Raw genomic sequence first — 15,770 nt, forward strand, 5'->3', positions numbered from 1 at the left:
TTGCCCAGAGAACAGAGGAAAAGAGAGGTCAATTAGGACACACAGTGGATAAGAAGCATTTTTTTATTCTCCTGCTCAAATCCTGTATCCTGTAGTATAAACATATCAGAAGAATATTAATCAAATTGACTGAAATAAATACCAAAGTCTGTGTACTGCTGACTGAAAAGACTGACTTTATGTACTGTATATTTTCCCTTTGAGCTATTACTGTCATTGGTTAGTTACTAATCATTAGCACAATTAATATTTGGACTATGTGCATCTTTCATTGTCACATTTGTGTCATAAACTTGCTTTTGCAGAAGTCTCTAATGCCCATTCATGCACATAAAGCACATTTTAATTTGAGAGAAAGACAGAGACTGGAGGGAAAACAGTGAAATCAGCAGCCAAGAATGCCTAAAGAATTAGGATGAATGAATGCTTCCTATTCAATACATCACACAACACACACATTGTGTGATAATCACACACTGTAGATAATTACTGTTCTAATGCCAAATGTATAAGACTAGTCAACTTTGTTGCAGCATGAGAAGCAGTCATTACACAGCAGCGTCTGCTACTTAGTAGTCAAGATGAGAGCCAGACTGTTGTCACGTGTCTAGCTACTGGTGTGTGTGCGTGTGTGTGTGTGTGTGTGTGTGTGTGTGTGTGTGTGTGTGTGTGTGTGTGCATGTGTATGCAAAAAGCAATCTGCTTGCTTGTTTGATTATCTGTAAAGCAGTCCTGTGTGGGGATGTCTATATGCACCACAGTACATGTACACGTGTGTATGCATGAGACAAGTGTTTGTGTTGTGTGTGTGTGTGTATGATCTCAGTCCTGCATCTCACAGGATGAACAGGTCAGCCTGTCATACACACACACACACACACACACACACACACACACACACACACACACAGTGGAAGGGTCGAATTGTCTGGTTGCTGGGCAATGAGCTCACAGCAGTCGACCATAACAACCCCTCTCTCCATCAATCAGCTATAGAGTGCTCTGCTCTAGTAATGATGTCATCACACACACAAACACACACGTACACACACACACGCATACATACACACACATACTCACACGCAGACCACACACTTATCTCATCCTCTTTGTTTTGACCTTGGGTTGTTCGTACATAGATGTAGTGTAGCGTGTGTGTGTGAGTGTGCAAGAGGAATGAGTAGTGATTGTCATTGCCTTGCAAAATATTGCAGGCGAGGTTACAATCTGCTTCTGATATCGGCTACATAAATCTCACACACATCATGTGCATTACGCACACACACATGCACGCACCGTGTTGCACAGAGATGTTCCTTAGAAAGTCCATTGCATTTTTTTTAAATCTATAATTTAACCCTGAAAGATTGTCTGAGTGTATTTTATTATTTATCGCTTCTTTTTTTTTTTTTTTTCTAAAATGCTCCGCAGCACACTCATGTGGTTACACACAGTCACACATTGAAAAGTCCCAGCACAACTCATCATGTTCTGTTAAGAAACTGAGAAACACCACTGCAGCAGCTGGGCAGCAAGACCTTTGTACTGTCTCATTCGGAAGAACAAAAGATACCACAGTGTGTAATGTAAATAAGCAGCGTGCTGGTGATACATCTACAGACAACACTGGCACAATGCACGTGATGTGTGTGTGTGTGTGTGAGAGCTTTAAAAGCCTCAAGCATATTGTGGCATTTAACATTTAACAACACGTGTACGTGCTTTTTGTCACTTAGACATTCCTTGACCAGCACAGAGACCACACAGTGTGCTAAAAAAGTCTGGACATATTTTTCACTTGTTGTTTACATAATGAACAGTGCTTCTCATACTGAGGTAGACAATGTTTTTGGCTTTGGTGACAAATTACCAAAATCATTTTAAGTACACTCTCCATCAGCCACATATTGTTAGCACACAACACTGAGGATGCTTTCCTAAATGTGGAACATTGAGATCTGAATTTCATGCCAAATTCCGGAAAAAAAAAAGCAAAAATATGTGGAGTTGTCAATAAATTGAATAAAGTGGTACTTTCAGAAAATTGAGAGACTTTAAAGAGCCTTTGAGTATTTGAGGAATCCGACCCTGAAACTGAGCTTCTTGGAACTGCATTTGTTTGACATGACACCTTCCTACACCTAAACATACCCATAGACACACATACTCCAGTGAAACTAATTACTTCAGGATGACACACACTTTTCTACACACACACACATACACGCTCACACACAGACTCACATGCACGCACGCACGTACATGCACATGCACACATTCTCTGGGTCCAGCTGTGCCTCTGCCAGGCTCTAGGGCAGGGGGCCAGCACAGTGAGGTGAAGAGAGTGGCAAGAACACTAACTGGCAAATCAGTGGCCAATTAAAACACTCAGCACCGTGTGTGTGTGAGAGAGTGTTTGTGAGTGTTTGTGTGTGTGAGTGTGTCCTTGTTTGACTGCCAAGGGGAGGTTTGGCACAGAAAGCATGCTTCCTATTCTCTCAGCATGCCCTCTTAACGCAGAAGCTCACACACTAACACACACACACACACACACATACAGCCTTGGATTTGTCTTACCCCATTGTCTTACATTTAGGACAAATGAATGCATGAGCTTTCTCTGTGGTATGTATGTTTGTGTTTGTGCGTGCGTTTATCTACGTGCGTGTGTGCTCCACCCACTTGTGAAGTTGTATAACCTCACAAAAAGTAAGACTCAGACAGGACACCCTACACTGCCTACTTGATTATACGATAGGAGACATTGTCATGAATAGAGATGACGGGTGTGCTCATGGGTGTTGACAGAGTGGCGTTGTGTCTGTGAATGTGTGCAGGACAAGTGAAATCAGAAAGTGAAAGCTTTAAAGCAGCAGCTGCCTCCTTCAGCTGATCAGTCGGCCAATCAGACATTATGGTCTTCTTCGAGCAGGTTTGTCAATTTCGTCAATTAGTTGTTTTCGTGATTTTATTGTTAATGAGCAAATAAGTGTCATGACTGGAACCTGAACCCATCCGCTTCTGATTGTGACTCTGATTCTGATTTATCAGTTAGACTGAGATTTTCTTTCTTTTCCGACACTGTGACATGCTGCTCTGATTAATCTGGTTAATTACACCAAAATTTATGATTGATCATGATAAGTGTCGTCTGCTGAGCTGAACCAGACAGATCCTGACGCATATTGTCTTGTGATCAGTATAGTTACTAGATAATGGCGTAAACAGTCTCCTCCTCATTACTGTATATGGCATTTGCTGCGTGATATAGAACCTTTGCTATTTTTTACCCTAAAAGTTAATGTTATATTTCTTAAAAGTATATTAATTTCTTCTGAGGTTGGTAGGTAAAGTCTTTACCTCGGTGCACCTACAATATATGCTGTGGGAAATCAAAGTTAGTCTCAGAAATCCTTTGACTATTGAATAAAGGGGACATATGGACATTTCCAGGTCTATAATTTTATCCTGACGCTCTACTGGCATATATCCTTATTTAACTGATACTGGTCCTTTATGCAGCCCCTTAGTTAAGACTGAAACAGACCGTTTTAGTCCTGTCTCTTTAAGGCCCCCCTCCTGATGAGCCCACTCTGTTCTGATTGACCCCCTCTCAGCCAATCGGGAGGCTGCACAAATGAACAGTAGTAGTAGGATTTCACTTCTTTTTCTCTTTCTTTACTTGAAATGGAAATTTCTCAAAGACATCTGTACATGTTTGAGCCTTAATCCGATCCGAAATATGCAAGTGGACAACGTGAACAGCTCATAGCCATAGCCAACCTTGGCAACGACATTAACAACGAACAGATGTCTGTTTGTGGGCACATAAAGCCCTGGCTTTTGACTTTCAGGTAGCATGCTCACCTCAAGCTTGGACCTTTGACCATGTTTAACATAGACATCTGACATTATAACAGCATCAAAATAACAGGAAATTACAAAAAACATGATATTTCCCCCTTTCACTCAGATTTTTTAGTTGAGTACAGCTCTACAGACTCTGATTAATTCTGCCTCTGATCAGCTCCAGCATCACTGAGAGTCTTGGTGTCCCAACTTTTAACTTTAGTAATCTACATCATTGCATCATACACAAGCACCCACTGAATATGCACTTCTAATAAACCCACTGCAAAATTAGGTCAGCTCTCATTCAGAAGTATGGTTGAAAACTGTGACTTGCATCAGTTAAATTGTATGAAAAATGGACCAGCGGGCTTTAGATTGCTCTCAGCTAGCTTGTAGTAGCACCCTTTCTTGTTACAGTGTGGTTTGATTGCAGACATCTCTGATCATCACAAGCATGAGCTTTGTTATTGTTGGTCACACTGTAGACTGAAGAGTTACTGAGCAACAGATGGCTATAAATGGTGTTTGATTGGAAAGAGGTGGGAAGTGGAGTAAGGCAGAGAGAGAGTGTTGTAAACCTGGAAATGCTGACCTTTCTTTTATGTTTGTCTTTGTTGAATGATTTGTATTTGCTTCCTGGCTTGTGATCTTTACTTCTTCTTTCCTTCCTTCCAACAGCATATTATAAAATTGGGTATTACAAATAGTTTGCGTCAGCAAAAGGAATTTTTCTATGGCACTGAACCCAACACAGCTGCCACGTACACACTTCTAGTAACAAAACGAAAGCGTACAGAATGTTAGATAAAGAATGACGATAAGTAAAGGACACAGGTCCTTTGCAGACATGTGTGCACCCAAGATAACATTCCTTCCTGCTTTGAGCACCTTGAACCTTCAGAGGGCTGATTCCTCACTTGTGGTATGGCAGATATGTTGGAGTCTAGGAAAATGGGGTTGTGGTTGAGGAAGGCATTTCCCTTACATTACAGTGATGGTCAGTCACTCGGTCTGTGCACACATGCACACACACACACACACACACACAGACATGTGCACATATAAAAAGACTCACTGCATTCTTCTGCCCCAACCAACCAAACAGCTGTCAGACACTACGTCAGCTCCCAAAGCATTCTGTCTATGTGTGTGTGATCCTGCAGGTGTGATTGTCTGTCATATTTATGATAAAAGTGTACTACGGAAAATGTAATTGGTTGTAAATGTTTCATAATAAATGTTGTTATCATCTGTGCCCAAATTATAACCTTTAACCTTACATTTATCCAGCTCACAGTCTGACATTCAACACTGTATTTTTCACTGTAACTTAGTGAGTTACAGCAAGCACTTGTTTAAAGAAGAGGAATGCAACCTTCAGATGCATTTTTGGGTACATCTTTTGCTGATGTTAGCCTTAGAACCCAGTAGTTGTGGTTCCACAGTCTACAGCCATTTCAAAAAAAGACTGCACTGTTAGGCAAAACTTGTACAGTAGGCAATGGATCTGGCAACAACCATGGTGATTGTGGGTGGACAGCATTTTTTTGACTACACTTGTTGAGGAGATGAAGGGAAGAATGCAAGCACTTGTACAGAGAAACCGATGGTTGAGTGGACAAAAGTATTCATAGTGTAATCACGCCAGCGTGTAGTCAAGTACAGAGAAACACTCACACAGAGAGAACAGTTGTTAGACATGTTAAATATCATCGCCTTTTGATCTGGATTGCCGTGCATAGTCACACACACACACACACACGACCAAAAATTGTGAACACATTGACCCACTGTGACAGAAAACAACAACAGGACATAAACACAAAGGGCTGTAGCTTTGTCCTTTTTCAAGTATGCATGCTGCTCATTCAGTCACTTGAACACTGGCTGCAAAACACAGTTGTATTGGCAAAACTCCCCAGAGCAAGACACTAAACCCCCACCTTTTAGTTTATTAAAACAGTTTTTCTCTCACTGATGGGCCAGGAAGATGACCTGTATCAAACATTTTCTCCTTCACTTGACTCTCAACACATTCACACGTAGTATTTATGCACTTGTACTTGCACAGTTGTTTGTTTGTTTTACAACTCTGATGACATCTACCTCTTGTCCCGGTGGAATTTTAATTATTTTATTGTAAGTCACTTAGGACAAAAAGCGCCGCTAAGTGAATGTTATGCAATGAAGGTACAATACAGAGACACTATTTAAAGCACATAGGATTTGAACACATACGATGTCATAAAAAAAAGCCACACACATACACAAACACACTTCTTTGCAGTAGCTGTCTGCTCCACTGTGCTTCGCAATTCAATCAGCCGTTCAGTTAATGTGGTTTACACTGAACCATTCCTGACTAATTTAGCATGCCTGATTTCTGGATTGGACATGATGGATTGAGACAAAGTGTATAGTTGTGTGTGTGTGTGTGTGTGTGTGTGTGACAGAAAGCATACACTGAGGGTGGTATGTGTGTGTCGTGAAGAAGAAGCTTTGAATCAGGCTGAAAAGCATTTAAATTCACCGTACATCTTCATAAACAATCAAACATCACTGCAGAACAAGTATTAGGAATGGGTGAAAACACTATTTTAAACTGTAGAATCTGTTTCACTTATGTTATTTTAAGAGTTTTCACTTTTATTGCTGCAACAGAGCCACCTGCGGAAGTGAGAATTTCAATAACTAAATCCTGGCACTGATGCTTTTATGTAACATTATTTTAATATTAATGCCAGCTCAATACTTTGTTATTCTGTATATAAATGGATTTAATATGTTTGCATTGTAGTTGAGCTTATGATTTGTTATAAATAGTTTAAAAAGTTCATTTGTAATTTTGTAGATTAGTTACATGTTTGTCTTGATCAGAGGTCAGGAATGGGATACTGCATTGTCCCCATTTAGGTGAACACACCCTACTTCAAAAATGTACTTAACATTTTTTCCTTGAAAGACCTTAGGGACGTTTGTTTGACATGGAGTAACATCTAAACCTGACATCTGTAAAGACTATCAGGTATCATAGTATTTTCCCTGAAAGTTGGATAGAGTTTTGGAATGAAATCCTCATTCTCTGTCCTGCTTTACTCTGCCCTCCCTTCTCACTATCCACCCTCCTCCCTTTTATGACATTTTTCAGCTTTCCATACTCCCCGCTGTGCCTCGCTGGCGGAGCCAGTGTTGTTCTCCCAGTGAGTTTATATCTGCCTCTTCTCTGCCACCATCTGTTTCTCTCTCTGCCTCTCTATCGCCTCTCTCTCTCTCTCTGTCTGCTTTCTGCCCTCTCTCTATTCTCTCCATCTGTCTTCCTTTCTGCCACCTCTGGATCTCTACTTTTTCCTTACTCTTTTAACTTTTATGCCATTCCTCACTCTATGTTACCATCTCTTCTTTCTTTGTCTCCTCCTCTCTTGAGTTCTCTCTTTCCTTTTTAATACCATATGATGGATTCCTTTGCCAGTTGGTGTTTGGTAATCTGTGGCATCATTCCCCATCTATTTTCTTCGTTCTCCTCTCTCTTTATTACACACTAACCCCACTGCTTTCTGTAGGTAGCCAGGGTGGACAGTGGCAGTTTCATGTGTGTGTGTGCGTACATGTTTAACCTCCTGTCACTCCCATCTGTAGCCCATTGTGGAAACATATAGATTTTCCTATGTCTCCCATACAAGACATTCTTTCTTTCTTATAATGCGTCTGTCTCACTCTGCCATTATCATATCTCATTTCCACTGTAGCTCTCGATCCCTTGTGGGATAGAGTCGTCGTGCATACATAAAAAAGCGTGCATGGAATGATATATTTTACTATTACTAATGTAATACACAAACAAAGCCAGCCACATTCTCTAATTCCCATGTCTGCCTTCCATAAAACATTAACAGTCACAGCTAGACAGCTGCGCATACACTCCTCCCTACTTCTTTCCTTGTTTTCAGACATGTAAGAAGTGGGTCAGTAGGATGTTTGATGACCCACACACCTCCACACACATCCCAAAAAAAATTCACAGACACACAAGCGCACACACTGCAGCTGACTAAACAGCAGGGAACACGTCTCTCGTATCCCCGTAACATCCCCATCATTCCACCACAACCTGCCTAATTAGTCCCACAGAGTGTGCGCACGCTGTCGACGATCAGCCGGTCTGTCTCTTATGCCGGTGTGTGGGTGTCTGCTTAAGTCAGCTTGTTGCACATTTGATGTCTTTAAAGATGCTCTGGAATTTATTTTTTATTTTATTTTTTTTTGTGAATATGTCAGATCCTGTTTATAAGGGTGACCTGTATTTGCATTGCAGTTTTTAAAACAACAACAACACTTTACAGCAATTGTAAAGCTGCACAAAGAAAGGACACACAGACAAAATGTCAAACAAGAGCAAGGTTTAAAACACTTACTGTAAGCAAGAACATTCAACAGGAAGATATAACATGTACAGCAGTAATAAAAGCTACGTAGTATGAGAAATGCTGCACTTTTTGATTGACAAGACCTTTTTTTATGTTTAACATTATAGACTGTATAGACACATTTTATTTATTTATTTGCACAGTAAATTGCAGGCCTACTCTTTTTTTTCCTCTTCAAGTCAATTAAATTTTCAGATGCATCTTTGTCATAATCCTCATAAATAACCATCACAGTAGTGCTTTTGTCATGATTTACTGTCAGACATGTACATATCAGCACCTACAGTGTCATTTTAAAGAAACCTTTTGTTTGCTGCTGCGACTCTATTTGTAACAAGTTGTGAGAATCCCATATATCTTTGTTTGTGCATATATGGATCAAAGCTGAGTTACAAGTATTACTTTGTTAAATAAACCTTGTGATGCATCCTCAGTTGTGTGCCCAAATACATTCTGCTGTGTGTTGTACAGTAAAAGAAAAAGTCCTTTCCCGAGTTCAGTTTTAACTTGTGTTGTTTTCATCCACCAGGGAGTGCTGAGTCCCTGAGTCAACACACTGCATTCTGGGATAGTCTGGAACCCTCTCCATGGGCTGTACCACCTGCTGACAAACCAGGGGGGTCTGGAGAAGTGGTGTTGAATGAGGTGAGAAAGTCCGTGTCCCTCCTGCAAACATGTTCTGTGTCTATATCATAGTATTTTGTGAATAGTTGGAACCCATATCGTGTTTTTAGTCGAGCTTGAATTGAAGTTGCACTTGACAAGCTAGAGGACAGTAGTCAACGTCTTACTGCTGAATCATTACTAACACAGTGCCACCATGTTGGTATTCCAGTATAAAAGCTGTTAGTCTTACTGTCATGTTTAATTTGATGTTATTAGTTCTGACATCAAGGGCTTTTCAGCCCTGTATTCTCTCCATCGCCAAGAGCCTTGTTTTGCTGATAAACCTGTCACCCTGGTCACAGCACAGATGCATGTAAAGTAAAGTGTATTTGATTTTAATGTGAGGGAAGTGGCGGCTCATCATGTGTACAGCTCACTGTGAATGAGCCAAGGTTTTCCCTCTGTGTAGTGTTGAGCCGCAGCACGTCGCAAGTGTGTGGGTGGGTTCAAATTAGTGGCTTACTCTTCTAATCCCCATTCGCTGTCATGCAATATAATGAGCTCACCAAACAATATGGTAGACGACTTAATCCTTCACCCACTCTTTTACATTTGCTGAAAGGTTAAAGGAAAACTGTCAGAAAGATAAGAACGCATCATTTAGTCACTGAAATGAAGCCTGTGGGCCTCGCAACTAAGTTTGTTTCCTGCCTACGCTGTGATTGGAGGAGAGGAGTTTTTAGAGTAAGGGAACGCTAGTCTGCCTAGTGACAGTGTGTTTGTTTGTGAGGCCGCATCTCTGTTGGAGCAGCAATATATTTTCATGCATAGCACCTTCAGGAACCAGTTAGTGAGGGGTCTTCCTGCGAGAATTGCTTATTGGCAGTGCTGAGAATGCGAAAAACACCCTATAAATAATGTCTCTGTAAGGCCTGAGGAGGGGGGGATGTATTGGAGTTTATGTCTTTGGGTTTGGGTTTGGATCTGATTCTAAGTATGTTCAGTAATTAATTTCTTTGTAAACAAATCTGCCACTTTTTTTTTTTTTTATAATTAGTAGCAACCGACATGCTACAACTATGCTGTTTCTTCTCTGAATTACTCACAACACGTGCAGTCTTTTTGTGGTTATATTGATCCCCAGAGAAGAAATTCTCTTTTCGATTCCTCCCTTCCACAGGGAAGTAAGAACACAGGGTCAGCTGCAGAATCACACCTTCGGTGCTGCTGGTGATTATCTTGCTCGCAGACATTTCAGCAGAGTAAATGCTTGAGGTCAATGATTTGAATTCAGGCCTTCTGGTTGATGGATAGTCTCTCTTTTCACTATAAGGCATTTTCCCAGTGAGTCATAGAAAATCAATATGAACAAACATTTAAAGTTTTCAAGTTCTCTCCCACAGATTGCCTTGAATGTTATTTTCCGCTTGCTTCTTTGCCCGAGGGATACTCTGCATGTCTGTTTACAGCCATTATGAACAATAAACAGTTGGACCTGGGTGACTTTAATAAGAAACACGAACCAACCTCCACCAGGCATCTGCACACAGAGTGGGAGATTACTGTTTGAATTTACTGGTGTGTCAACATACTAATTGGCAGGTGAAGTCTCAAGGCAGCACTGATCTGTCCAGCTATAAGCTAATAATATGCATCACAAACTAATTAAAAACATTGCATTCTTCCAGTGTACAGGCATCAACAGTGCAGACATTAAAAAAGTAATACCGGGCAGCCTCCACTGTTCTGGACGGAAACATCAGAAGTCATTGCTAAATTAATTTGCTTAATAATTTCTTTGCATGAATGAATGATATGCAATCTAACTCGGCTAAGTAGGAAACAGTGGAGTGGTTTTCACATTTTTTGGTGGTTTAACAAATCATTTGGTCACAAATATTTAGGATATGTCGGTTGACTTACTGTTGAAGTCCTTAGAGATGCATATTTTTGAGGAGGAGATAAGTAATTCATACTAAAAAAGGTTATTTTGTTTTTAAGACAAACATTGAAGTATTCAACTACCTCCTTTGTGATAACCAGCTGTGAATGAGGTTAAAGTGTTCCCTACAGTGTGTCCGTGCTTTGGAGTGGAAACCCTGTTGCTCCCTGTTATTCTGTTGCCTCAACATTTGGTGCCTCTCAATGGGAGTAGGGAGTGCACTCTAGTCCTCTTCTTTTTCTGCCAGTCTATTGCTTTTTCACACAAACATGCTTGTTTAAGTGTACACATACACACATGAATCATGTACATACACAGAGAGAGCACTCTCATTTACCCCACAGGGAGCAGCGAGTTTGGAGAGTGCTGCGGTTTCCCTGCCGAAATCTCTGTATGTATGTTACACGCTGCTCTCTCTCTCTTTCTCTCCCACGCGCTCCCTCCTTCAGTCTCTCTCTTTCCCTTTCAGTTCATTTCAGTCCAATTCAGTGACATTTTGATCAAAAACATATTCTTAAATATCTCAGGAAGAGAGGCTTAAATATTTTTCTCTTTCTGTCTTCTCAAATTTAAATTTGCTTTATTACCATGACCATATGTACAGTAATGTTAAACCATGTTGTACAAAGATTACAATGTAATTACAGTCATTACAGAATGTCTGTCTTTTTCACTGTCTCCTTCGCACTATCACTCTCTTTCTTGTTGGATCCAAAGAGTAAAAAGTGTGAGTGCTTGTGTTTGTGGGTGTGTGGGTGTGTGGGTGAGAGAGAGAGAGAGAGTAGAGAGAGGGAGAGTCGGTGCTATTCTTGGCTGGTTGGGGAAGTCTTGGCTCCCTGGCGTATGGGAAAAGTGCTCTTGGCAAGTCTTGAACCCAGGCATTCCATTATGCTGTCCTGTCGAAACACACACATAGAACACACAAACTTGTTTTTGTCGCTTAGGAGGACATTGCACTGACTTACATTCATTCTCTGGAGACTTAACCATAAATGCAACCCTAACCTTAACCCGAAAAAAAAACCAAGCGTAACCTTAAAATGTAATGGTTTATCTTGTTTACACAGACGCACACCTAAGTGACTGAAGTGCGCATTTACACGCTCATTTGTTACAAACTGCAGAGTTTTTGGAGTTTCTTCCAGTCTCTCTCTCTCTCTCTCTCTCTCCCTCTCACACACACATACACACAAACGTCTACAGCACATGCATGCACACACACACAGACAGCGAGGAGAAAGTGCGGTCTCAAAAGAGAGATTTCTAGTAGTTCTACATTATGCCCTGAGGCCCAAAGCAAGAGTTTCACCGTCACTCACTCACACACACACACACACACATACACACACATAGCATTCTGCACTACATCCTTGAATCAATTGCCTAAGGAGTGGGAGGTTGTCTGCATGACTTGTATCAGCTAATAGATCTCTTAAGTATCTTTCTCAGTGTCCCTTTCTCTCTCTCTCTCTCTCTTTGTCCCTCTCACTGCAGTGCTACTACAAGGTGACATCACTGTCTCACTCCATCTTTTTCCTGATCCTCCCTCATTTCCTATGTTTTTTTTTTATTCTGCTCTCCCCTCTCCTCCTCCCTGTGTCCTTTTCTCATCTGCTCTTTTTATGTGTCCCTCATAAAATCAATTTTTCTCACACTCTATTTCTTCTTTCTTCCACTGTAAATCCTTGCGTAACGGATGTCAAACTATGAACAGTCGCAGTAAATATTGGGTTTTACGATTGAAATGGGGTCAGGGTCAAAGGTTATTGTGTCTCATAAGGATACAGCCACCTTCAAGCAGACGGTGTGTGTGTGTGCGTGTGTGTCAGCCCATGAGACAGCTGCATGCAAACAGAAGAATTTTGCACACAAATTATCCTTTGTGGTTAAAGCACACACACACACACACACACACACATACGTGCGCAAGCATAAAGCGGTTGCTGGTCTTTCCTCAGTTTGAAAAGGCCCACCCAGAGAATGTCACTGAGATGGAATTTCCTTTCATCTGGGTTTGTGTGTACAATGTGTGTGTGCACAAATAAATGCTGAAAATAAGGATGTTGAAAGAAAATGAAAGAATAGTTGGAAAAGTCACACAAGCAATGAGAAGCCAGTGTGGTCAGTCAGTCTGTCTGCTTTTTTCTTTTCTCTGTACTGTGAAGTATTCAGCAGTTGGAGTGAAGCTTCTCCTCCTTAAGCATGGGCAGTGTGAGTGTATATTTCAATATTTCAACAGTAGCCTGCATATGCAAGCTGGTTAGTTAAGACAGGATAAGGTGGTAAGTACTTGGCTGTACATATTAACAGTGTATGTATGTTGTTAGTTACAGAATGCTGCAATGCAAAAGCTTCCTTTGATTTTGTTATGTGATGTTTTGACAGTACAGGTCCTCCCTAGGCAAATACCCACAGGAAGGAAATGAGTACTACTGTATATAGCAAAATGACCAGTGACATCATAATCATCTAATCACAGTAATGTGTGTCATGACATCCTCATCCCAAGGGAACTAAAAACATTAATATGAATAGACACACAAGTACAATTCAAAGGAGCCTTGCACAAATTTCTAATCAATAAGTCAAAATGATGCAATAAAAATAAAAATATGCATCAAATGATATTAATATAAATAGACAAAATATCAAATCTTTATTATTTCAAGTACTGATAGTCCTGTGTTGGATGAAATGGTAACATTGGGAGCCTAACATTTAGTCAAGGAATCATGGAAGATCACAGTTCCTCATCCAAGAGGAGTTAGACTGAGAAATAACCTGGTGTGTGTACATATATGAGTCAGTTTTCCAGTTGGTTGTCGTGTGTGTGCATTCGTTTTAAACTCATTTTTGAAGTATCCCGTCTGGCTTTAATCGTATAATATAATTTTTTTTGTGTTTTTTTGTCCCGACATGGGTCTCTAGAAATACAGGCAGTGTACCCCCCCGATTAAATGCACAATGTCTTGGTGATGGGTTACCATCCATATTTTAGTTATTCATAGACCAAAAAAACTAGCAACGCCATTTAATGTCCCAGTTTTCTGTCATATTGTACAGTATTTCCAGTTGATCACAGACTTGTTGCAACATGACACATTGTCCCTTTGCTGACAGAGCACACAAAACAATCTTTACATAAAAATTGCCCAATTCATTGGAGCTATTTTCTTCTCTGGGAGCCTCATGGCAATCATCATCATAAGATACATGTGACTGTATACAGTAGTATGAATTGACATGAGTATGGTTTTGTGTATTTTGTTCACCAGGCAGTGTTTGGCTTGCACAGTAGACACACTGCTGGGCAGCATGCAGACACCCTTGGAGTGTGTTGTGATTGTGTGTGTGTGTGTGTGTGTGTGTGTGTGTGTGTGTGTGTGTGTGTGTGTGTGTGTGTGTGTGTGTGTGTGTGTGTGTGTGTGTGTGTGTGTGCGTGTGTGTGTGTTCCTGGCTGTGGAATTTGTTTGTTTGGATGATGACTGAGTTCTGTATGGCTCCGGTGTGTACTGCATGCATGTCCTGTTGAGTCTCAAGGGTGTATGGTGTGTGTTTGTGTTGAGCAGAGGGCTTTGATGAATGTGTGTGAGTCTGCATGCTCACCTAGTGCTGCTGCCTGTCTGACATTTTTGTCCGTGCGCCTTTGAAAAGGTGGAACACATTATTCACAGACAAGGACACATGCTGAGCAGTCGCCCACCTCTCCTTCATCCACACAATGTCCGCTGCCATGCCCATTCATGCCAATTAGTGCCAGTCTGCCTGCCTATTCCCATTACAGCGGGGCAGTTCACCTTCAGTGAACACAACAGTATGGTTGTCCGTCCTCGATGCGGACACATGCAGTCTCCATCAGGAAAAAAAAACATTTGAGTGTGTTCTTTTCTTTAATAGTGTGTGTGTGTGTGTGTGTGTGTGTGTGAGCGCTGACAAGCACATACAGAGGCAGTGTTCAGTTGTGTGCATTACCATTTGTCTCTGCAGGCATTCTGTTAAGCGCTGTGCACCCAGCAGCCCATCAGAGTTACACATCCCACACCTGTCAGACTGCCGTCAACCTGACTTCAGCTAAGAAATTATCACACTTTCGTCATCTGAATCTGATTGCCTGCTTGCATTTCTCACCATGTCCTACCTAGTGGTGGAAAGAAACTAAGTACATTTACTCAATTACTGTACTTAAGTAGAATTTTGAGGTACATTTTCAATAAATGTTCAAATTATTCAATATTTCATCAAAAATCAAAGATTTTTCCTCTCCCATTAATCATCTCATGACCACTCAGATTTATCTGGTGACCCTTTGGAGGGGCACGACCCCTAGGTTGGGAACCACTGGACTAAACTAGCTAACTGTACATAAAATAGTGGAAACTAGCTCCACCTCCAGAAGCTACAACAGTAACATGCTGCTTACACACTGATGCTTCAGTATTAATAATCTAATGATGTCATATATAATAATACATCAGTCAGAAGGACCAAACCACTACTTTTACTGCAATACTACAAAGATTAGCTTTACAAATTGATTGATATGTTCTGTATCTTTTCACTAATGGTCTACATGTAGAGTATATGGATGTGTTTCATATACAGTAAAATCTGGCTGGATTTTAAGATATCATATAAAATTGAAGATGTTTGAGGATATAGAAATGGGGGATATTCTGTTATTTAAAGCCATGAGGTGTTGAATTTTAAATTCTTAACTTTGGTGCCCACAAATTATGGTGTCAATAACCTGTGGCACTGTGGTACCACTACACATCTGAATCAGGGACACTAGGATAAATGGGCTAAAAAAGACATAGAGAATGACAAATTTCTACAGGATTTGCCTATTTTTTCTTCAAACCAAATCTTATGCTGTCTGAATGATTTATAATTTAAAGACTGTAATCACATAAAAATTTTATACGTAGTGGATATCAAGTAAGTGA

The 15,770-nt window shown here is 40.6% G+C and overlaps 1 protein-coding gene across 1 annotated transcript in view; it reads left to right on the top strand.

Annotated features, from left to right (window-relative positions):
- Window positions 1-15,770, top strand: part of atxn1a (ataxin 1a) — a 97,748-nt gene that overhangs the window by 58,648 nt on the left and 23,330 nt on the right. Inside the window, exon 3 of the mRNA XM_044335147.1 lies at window positions 8,806-8,921. The gene's annotated coding sequence lies outside the window, so the exon portion shown is untranslated. The remainder of the gene's footprint in view (window positions 1-8,805; window positions 8,922-15,770) is intronic.

Source organism: Thunnus albacares, chromosome 19 (genome assembly GCF_914725855.1).
Source record: "Thunnus albacares chromosome 19, fThuAlb1.1, whole genome shotgun sequence".
Lineage (NCBI taxonomy): Eukaryota > Metazoa > Chordata > Actinopteri > Scombriformes > Scombridae > Thunnus > Thunnus albacares.